Below are 8,864 nucleotides of genomic sequence, written 5' to 3'. Positions count from 1 at the left end.
AACCAAAGGTGTCTCCCTCACTGGGGAAACACATGGCTCCCTCTGGTCAAGTTTAAGTGATTGGAAACTAATAAGCAGCGCCTCCGTCCCTTGAGATCCAGCTTTTCATAAAGATCACTGCCAAGTCAGAGCGCCCCTCGGGCTGAGTCCTCAGCAGTCCTCATTAAAGGCACGCGCTGGAGCTCACTGTGTACAGTTCCTTCCTGGACTCAGGAAACGGGCCTGTAGAGGCTCTTTCCACTTTTTCCCTTGAGTGTTTTCAATTGTTTGCTTTATTAATGTATTAGTTTTAGTGAAATAATGGATTTCATTCTGATATTTTCATATATGTATGTGTGTGTACATATATAATGTGTGTATGTATATATGTGTGTGGTATATGTATATATGTGTGTTATGTATATATCATATATGCATATGTATGTGTATATATCACATATGTATATATATGATAGAATACATATCACTGCATTTTGCTCATGTTCACCTCACATATGATCCCCTGTGTCTCCATCTTACCTCCTTGCTGATTTCTTCTCCCTCAATTTGTCTTCATCTCCTCTTAGGTTATACATATATGTTCATACACATGTACACAGGTCATACACACACACACACACATACATACATACATACACACATATATTTGAATCTATATCCACACAAGAGGAAACATGACATCCTGTGTGTGTGTGTGTGTGTGTGTGTGTGTGTGTGTGTGTGTGTGTTCTTCCCCTACTATCCCCCCTTGTTCTTCCCTTCATACTGTGGCTAGACCCTTCTCTCTTCCCCCATAGCCCTCTATTTCCTTTAGGAAATATTTGAAGAGGATACATTTTGAATTATACTAAATTGTGACTATTAATTTTTAAAAGTGTTTTTGAGTCATGCTTTTGTTGCTGTTGCTACAAAAACTTTGCCTAACACAATATCACAGAAATTTATTGCTATTTGTTTCTCCTAGAAATATATCATTTTAACTTTTTAAATAACTATTCTAGAGTTAATTTTTTTAATTTAATTCGAAGCTAAGCTGTGTTGAGTTTTTTTAATATGGTCAATTGATTATCATGGATATTTGTTGAAAGATTATACTCTCCCATTGGCTTGATTGGGAGACTTTGTCTCACATCTACTTGGTCACATGTGTGTGGACATACAGACGAACTCAACATGTCCCATGATCCACATGTCTATGCCTCTGCTAACCTTCTGTGATTTTCTAATGAATCGTGAGATCTAGTGATAGCAATCCCCAACCCTGTTCTTTTCCAAGTTGTGCAACTTTAGTTCATTTCCCACAGAAAAGGTTAACAGCTGTTTGTCGGTCTCTTGGGAAATAAATTCTTCTGTGTAATACAGCAATTTGGCTCATGGAAAACCCATGTGTTGTTTTCTGAACCAATGGTTTCCTATAGATAGGCCAATGGTTTCCTGCAGATAAGCCAATGGTTTCCTGCAGATAAGCCAATAGTTTCCTGCAGATAAGCCAACCTGCAGATAAGCCAATGGTTTCCTGTACATAAGGGGTTTTCCAAGATTTTTCTTTTTTTTTCCATTTTTCAGATTTCCTTTTCATTTGTTTGTTTTCAGGATATAGGCTTTACATTTATTAACTTCGATTTCATATTTTAATTTTTTGAGGCAGGGTATCACTGTTTAGACTTGGCTTGCCCAGAACTTGCTATGTAGACCAGGCTGGCCTGAATTCCAGAGTTTCTCCTGGTTCTGCTTCTCAAGTGCAGATTAAAGGCGTGTGCCACTACACCAGCTCAAGTGATTTTATACTACTTTAAAGTCACTTAAGAAACTGGGAATTGGGGCTGGAGAGATGGCTCAACAGTTAAGAGCACTGACTGCTCTTCCAGAGGTCCTAAGTTCAATTCCCAGCAACCACACGGTGACTCACAACCATCTGTAATGGACTCGGATGCCCTCTTCTGGTGTGTCTGAAGACAGCTACAGTGTACTCATAAAATAAAATAAATCTTTAAAAAAAAAAAAAAAGAAACTGCGAATTTTCACTTATTCACCATTGCTGTATAGCAAAATGATGAATTTTGAGTTTTGACTTATATCCTGCCACCCTCTGGAATAGTTGGCTTCAGCTGTCACTTGACACATCTCAGAGTCACCTGGGACGAAGAAAACTCAACAGAAGAATTGCCTAGATCAGAAAGAGCTGTGAGCATGTTGGTATGACATTTTCCCAATTTCTTATAGATTTAGGGACTGCGGGCAACACCAGTCCTAGGCAGATGGAGGATCTCTGTGGCCACTGCTTCCTTTTCTGATTTTTAGCTTCCTCTGATGATGGAGTCTGACCTACGAGATGAAACATATGTTTTCATATCCAAATTTCTTTTGTCCATTGTGTTTATCACAGCAACAGAAACTGAACCAGGACACCTTCCTAACTACAGAACTAGATATTTGGTAAAGTTTCTTTCTTTCTTTGTGAAATTAAAAAAAAAAATGTGTGACAGGAAGTCACTTTGTCTACAGACAAGATGAACTTTAATATTTCTTTCTTTTTATCTTCTCTTGCCTTATTGCACTGGCTAGTATTTCTACCAGTGTTGTGTAGGACATTACCTTCCCTTGGAGGCACATTTATGCAGAGAGAAACATTTAGTATTCATCTTAGTTAAGTTTATTCCTGTATTTTGTTGCTGTTGTTTAGATGGGCTGTTGTCTTTTCTTTTGCAGTGCTGGGAATCGAACCTAGAGCCTTAGGTGTGCTAGGCAAGTTCCCCACCCTTGAGCTACATTCCTAGCTCCAGCTCTATGTGTTTGATAAAGGCTCTTTGTTAGGTCAAAGAGTCTTTTGATTTGGAGTGTATTGGGTATTTCTATTATTATTAATGTTCTCTTGTTACTATCTTTTCCTGTACCAATGCCTATGGTTATAATAGCATCTATTACAGCTGTAGCTTTGGCAATTGACCAGTTCCTCTAATGATGGAGACCCTGATACAGGCTCCATTTTTGCTTTCTTTAGTCCATATTAATGCTGATGATACTGGTGGTTGTGTAGTTTGATTTCTTGTAACATTTAAAATTTCAGTACTAATATTATGCTGACTTCATATATGTATATATGTTATACTGACTTCATATATGTATATATGTTATCCTGACTTCATATATGTTTATATGCGGGAAGCGGGTGTGGCGGCAGGCCCCATGAAACCCACTTGTTTACTGCCTTGCCCGAGCATGCGCAGTGAGGCTGCATGCGTGGGCTGCCTGCCAGGTTGGACAGTTCCTCGTGAACGACCTAAGCCTATCTGTGAACGACCTAAGCTAGTGACTGGAGCTTGTGTGTGTGTGAATTTTGATTGGATGAGGTGGGGTGGAGCTAGAAGGAGGTGAGCCCGTGCAAGTAGTGAGTTGTGGTTGTTTAGCCCTTGCCCTAGGTAGAAGCCAGAAATAGAATAAGAGTAGTTTAGCCCTTGCTGTGAGTAGAAGTAGAGTAAGAGAAGTAGAATAGGAGTAGTTTAGCCCTTGCCCTAAGAAGAAGCTGCTGGGGAAGAGAGCTATAAAAGGAAAAGCCCGAAGTAAATTTGCTGCGTGAACCCGACTTGGTGTCTGTGTCGTTCGTGTCTCCGCGGGCCTGAGACTGCGGAGACTAGGACATATATATATGCTATACTGACTTCATATGTGTATATATGTTATACTGACTTCATGTATGTATATATGTTATACTGACTTCATGTATGTATATATGTTATACTGACTTCATATATGTATAGGAAAGTTTTGTGCTACTGCATTTTCTGAGTTTATGAAATAACAATATTAACACCAACAGAATTACAACAGGTTTTGATTTTAGAAGATATAAAATGAAAATTTCATTAACTGAGTGACTAAGAGTTTATTTTTATTTAATTGGACACTTTTTGCTGAAGTTTTTCCTTTTTCCTGGAATTTTCCCTTTTCACCCAATTTGTCAAACTGATCATAGTAGAGATGGGAATAATACTCCTAGCTTTCTGAGTGCTTGCCTTTGTGCATGCCCTGGGTCTGATGCACAGAGTCACAAAAACCAGATGGAGCTCCCCTGTAACCTCAACACTGGAGAGGCAGAGGTGGAAGGATCAGAAGTTCAGGGACATCCTGGCTACAATGCAAGTTCCAGGGCAGCCTGGGCTACATGATGCACTGTTTCAAAAAATAAAATCTAATTTCCTTTCAAATGTCTCTAGGATTCAGTTACACACTGTATTATTCCTGACAGTCATTCTTAATTTTAGTTGTCTGAGCATGGCAGAGCTGACTAGGTTATACTTATGTGAAATATTTTTCTAACTTGGTGTTCTTAGCTATTTGAAATTCCCTGAGGTTTCTGATTCCTATGTCTCTGGTTGAGCAGTGACTTGACTGGCGTCTCTTTAAATGCCTGAGCAAAAGAGAAGAAGAAAAGGCATTGGAAGGGTTCAAGTGTTAGAAACCCTGATCCTCGCTCCATCTTGAGAGCACTGGAGAAGAGTCAGAGCAGTAAGACAAACACTTTAGGTCTTTACCTCAAAGAGTCACATGTCAGCTTAGAGAAAAGGCAACACAAACAAACAAACAAACAAACAAAAAACAAAAACAAAATCTAAAACTAAAACTAAAACACCTGGCGTGCCTATTTAGTGCAAAACAGTGGTTCTCACATTCTTTTAAAATTTACATCTCAAATGCTGTCCCCTCCCTTTCGACTCTGAGAAAGTAACACCCCTCCCACCCAGTATCTTCCATCCCTGGTGCATCAAGTGTCTACAGTATTAGGTCAGTCCCTAGGAGTTCCCTGGAGTCCACATTAGTTGGCACTGTTGGTCTTCCTGTGGGGTTGCCATCTCCCAGAGGGACTTAAAGCCTTCCTCTAACTCTTCCATGAGGGTTCCGACCTCCGTTCAAAGTTTGTCTGTGGATAGCTGCATTTATCTCAGTCAGTTGCTGGGTGGAGCTTCTCAGAGGGCTGCTATGCTAGGCTCTTGTCTGCAAGCACCACACAACAATGATAGAGGTTCTCACACTTAATCACACTTCTTTGTTCCCTGAATTCCTCCTCATCAGGAGTTTTCAGAGTGATACAATGTTCCCACCTCTAGCATAGCCCCCATCCCAGATTCCCCATCTTCCCGAAGCCTGACAGTCCCTCCTTTTCAGATCTCTGGGCTCAGTACTATCTGCAACTCTGAGATGAACTGAGAAGCATCCAGGTAAAAAGGTGCCAGCTGTTAGCTAGGGAAGACAAGTGTCCAGTGTACTTCTTGATGGATTACATTCCCCAGACGGAAAATGAGCCATCGTGATTTATTTCATACAGTATCCCCCTAAAATCTCCTAAAAAGGCCATTGGTAGAAGCCGTTACAGCATAAATGGCTGTAATCAAAGTATGCTTCTGCCATTCCCTCTGAGTTCTGCTAGATCAACCAAATCACTCAGACACACATTTTGGTAGGAAACACTCCATGAGTCCCTCTGAAATGGAAGCTGCTCTCCCTACATACACAGTGAGCTGATGAGTAGGGAATGCTGGTAGTTCACAAAGCTGTGGACTTTTGCCTCATACAGAACTTCCTGACTGTTCAACTGGCCAATCTAGACTCAAAGTTCTGAAATAATTATGATGTTTTCTGATACTGCTTTTGATGAGAGATGAGCCTCTGGAAATTTCTGGTCCACCATTCTGCCCCTGCGGCTATGTCTAGCTTTTCATTTCTAGTCTACAGAACCTTTGACCATTCTGTAGTTTGATTACAACCATATTGTAATATGGTTTAATAAATGTAGGAACTTCAGTTATTGTAAACATCTCTCAAGCAAAATTTTTATGCTACTTTCCTTTGCTGCTGTTTGAAAATTAATTCACTTTAATCAATTCTATGGTGTTTGCTTTGTTGAAATAAATAGTTTTTATAATGTTTAATCATGTTTGATTAGATGCAGCTGAATTCAAACTTCATTAAATGCTGATGAACATCTGGCATATATAATTTTTCACTCATGATTTACAGTCCCAAATCATAGTGTCAGCTGCTAAACTCACCCTTAAAGATACATCTGGGAATCAAACTTTATCAGTAGAACAACCCTTCTGAGCCTCACTTTCACTTAGATAGATAGACAAACAGATAGACAGACAGACAAGTAGATGATGTACAGATAGGTGATAGATAGATAGATAGACAAGTAGATGATGTACAGATAGGTGATAGATAGATAGATAGATAGATAGATAGATAGATAGATAGATAGATAGATAGATAGATAGATAGAGATAGATAAATAAACAGAAGATAGATATAGATAAATACATGATATATAGATATAAATAGATGATAGATATTGACAAATGATAAGTAGAGAGATGATAGATAAAAGATACATAAATAGATACATAGATAGGAGAGAGAGAGACAGAGACAGACAGAGACAGAGATTATATGGTGGTGTTAAGGTTGACCCCACCATACAAAATAAGTCAATAACACACTCATAGTTTGTGAACATGTGTCAGTCTCCAGTTCAAAGAATACTCAGAATGACATAGCATTAAGGAGAGAAATGGCAGTGCATGCCTCTTAGACCAACTGAGCATCTCTGATCTTAGTTCTAAAATTTAATAGTTCTGGAATCTTGACAAAACTAGCCTTGTAATTATTAGTTTTCTTATGATTTGTTTCATGTCAGGATTCCTAGGGCAGTAGATGAAGGGATTGACCATGGGTGACCACTGTTAGGATGACAGTGGCCACCATGTTTTTCACTAGGAGGATGAAGGGTGCAAACAGATGGTCAGTATCACCCATAGAGGAGAGAGACCACAGTGAGGTGAGACCCTCACGTCGACAGGGCTTTCCTTATTCTCTGAATAGATGGGAACTTCAGCACATTGGAGAGAATATACCCATAGGAAACAGTGACGCATGTAAATAGTGTGATAGAGATCAGCCCACCCACAGTGAAGGCTGTGATGTCATTGATGAAGGTGTCAGAACAAGAGAGCTTCAGGATAAGGTAGGGGTCACAGAAGAAGTGGTGCACTGCATTATGGGAACAGAAGGTGAGTCGAACCATGAGGAGAGTATGCAAGAGAGCACGCAGGTTTATGATGACCCATGATATGGCCACCCGGAGGACACAGAGTCTGGGCCTCATCATCATGGTGTAGTGGAGAGGGTGATAGATGGCCACATAACGGTCATAGGCCATCACACTCAGGAGGAAGCCATCCATGTTGATAAGTGTGATGAAGAAATAGATCTGGGTCATACACTCTGCGTAAGAGGTGGACTTGCTTCCCAACACGTGGTTCACCAGAGCCTTGGGGACAGTGACTGAGGAAAAGCAGATGTCAACACTGGAGAGGTTGGCCAAGAAGAAGTACATGGGTGTGTGGAGATGAAGGTTACAGCTGATGGTTAGGATGATGGGAAGGTTCTCAGAGACGGTGATCATGTACATGCCCAAGAACAGCCCCAAAATGATCTCTTCTTTATCTGACTTTCCAGAGAGTCCCCAGAACGGAATTCTGTAGCTGTCATCTAGTTCTCTCAGGCCATGTCTCTTGGGGGACAAAGTGTAACTGAAAGTAAAAGGAAGATGTAATTGATCAGGCTCCATGTACTAAAGAGATTTTAGCTTAGTGTGGGGGGATGTTGGAAATTATGATGGTCACCTCATATGTGCTAGGGTGATGCTATGCCTCCCAGCTGCATCCTCAGAGCCTAAGATAATCCTGTGGAGTGCATTTGGCTGAAATGCATAGCTGGTCAATCTCTATAATACTTATTTATGTTTGGTTGCATGAGCTTAATTCACATATCATATTTAATGGACATTTAGTGTGCACATTTCTCTCATGTACTATTATTTATTGATCCTCTGATAATTACATTATATAAAGAATTCATGAAGAGGTCTAGAGGTGGCGAGAGAGAGAATCAGAAGTGAACAGTGTTCCCCAGTCATGGATTCCATGATACTTAGCCAACATAGAACAGCTAAGGCCCCTGTTTAGTTCTTCCCTGTTCCTTCCTCCACATTTTCATTATGTCTCATTTATAGACAAGCTGAGAGCCACTCACTGCCCTTCCTTTCAGGCATACATCTTCTCATGTCACCGTGTTAAAGTCTGAAAGTTAGAAATAGTGTCATTTAACAGAAGGAAGGACGCGAAACAAAACCACATAGCCATAGCTCTCATGGCTATCATCTGTCCCTTCAGCTGAGGACAATGCTGTTTATGCAACTCTGATTGCTTTAGGTTCCTCTTTACCCCTCGCTGCACTTGGTATTTCTAGGCTGCGAAGGACCAGTCTGACGGTTTATTCCCAACCTTGTAACACAGCATCATAATGTCCTTGTGGACAGAAGAACTGTTGTCACTGTGCAGAATTCTACTCAGAGACTTCTTTGTCTTAAACAAAGTAAGAAAATTAGTTAGATGTGGCACTCAGTTCTACATTTGGAAGGAAGATGGGAACTTTATAGGAAGCATGTGCTTGTGTGGACATGTGTGCTATTGAGATAGTGGCATCTTAACTTCCCCAGGCCCCCTTCACCAGCTGCTTTCTTCTGCAGTCAGATGCCTTTATAGAAGCCTTGTCTCGGTAGACTCCCTGTTTAAGCCTGGATGGTGAAAAGTCACAGCTCAGCCTTAGAACTGATAGACCTTTTTCTCACTGGAGAGCACTCTAGTAAGACACAGGGCCCTCCACAAGTCAGTTAGAAGAATGGCAGTCTTCTCGTCACTCACCCTAGAGGGACTGATTGAGTGTTGACCCCAACTTGCCAGAAAATAAACCTCTTGCTTTTGCATAGGAAGAGAGGGGGGGAGGGAGGGAGGGAGGGAGGGAGGGAG

General features: G+C 40.7%; 1 pseudogene; it reads right to left on the bottom strand.

Annotated features, from left to right (window-relative positions):
* Positions 1-6,620: 6,620 nt before the first annotated feature.
* The window catches only part of LOC110304478, a 3,666-nt pseudogene continuing 1,422 nt past the window's right edge, over positions 6,621-8,864 (bottom strand).

Source organism: Mus caroli, chromosome 11 (assembly GCF_900094665.2).
Source record: "Mus caroli chromosome 11, CAROLI_EIJ_v1.1, whole genome shotgun sequence".
NCBI lineage: Eukaryota > Metazoa > Chordata > Mammalia > Rodentia > Muridae > Mus > Mus caroli.
This window is presented reverse-complemented; position numbering and strand designations above follow the sequence as displayed.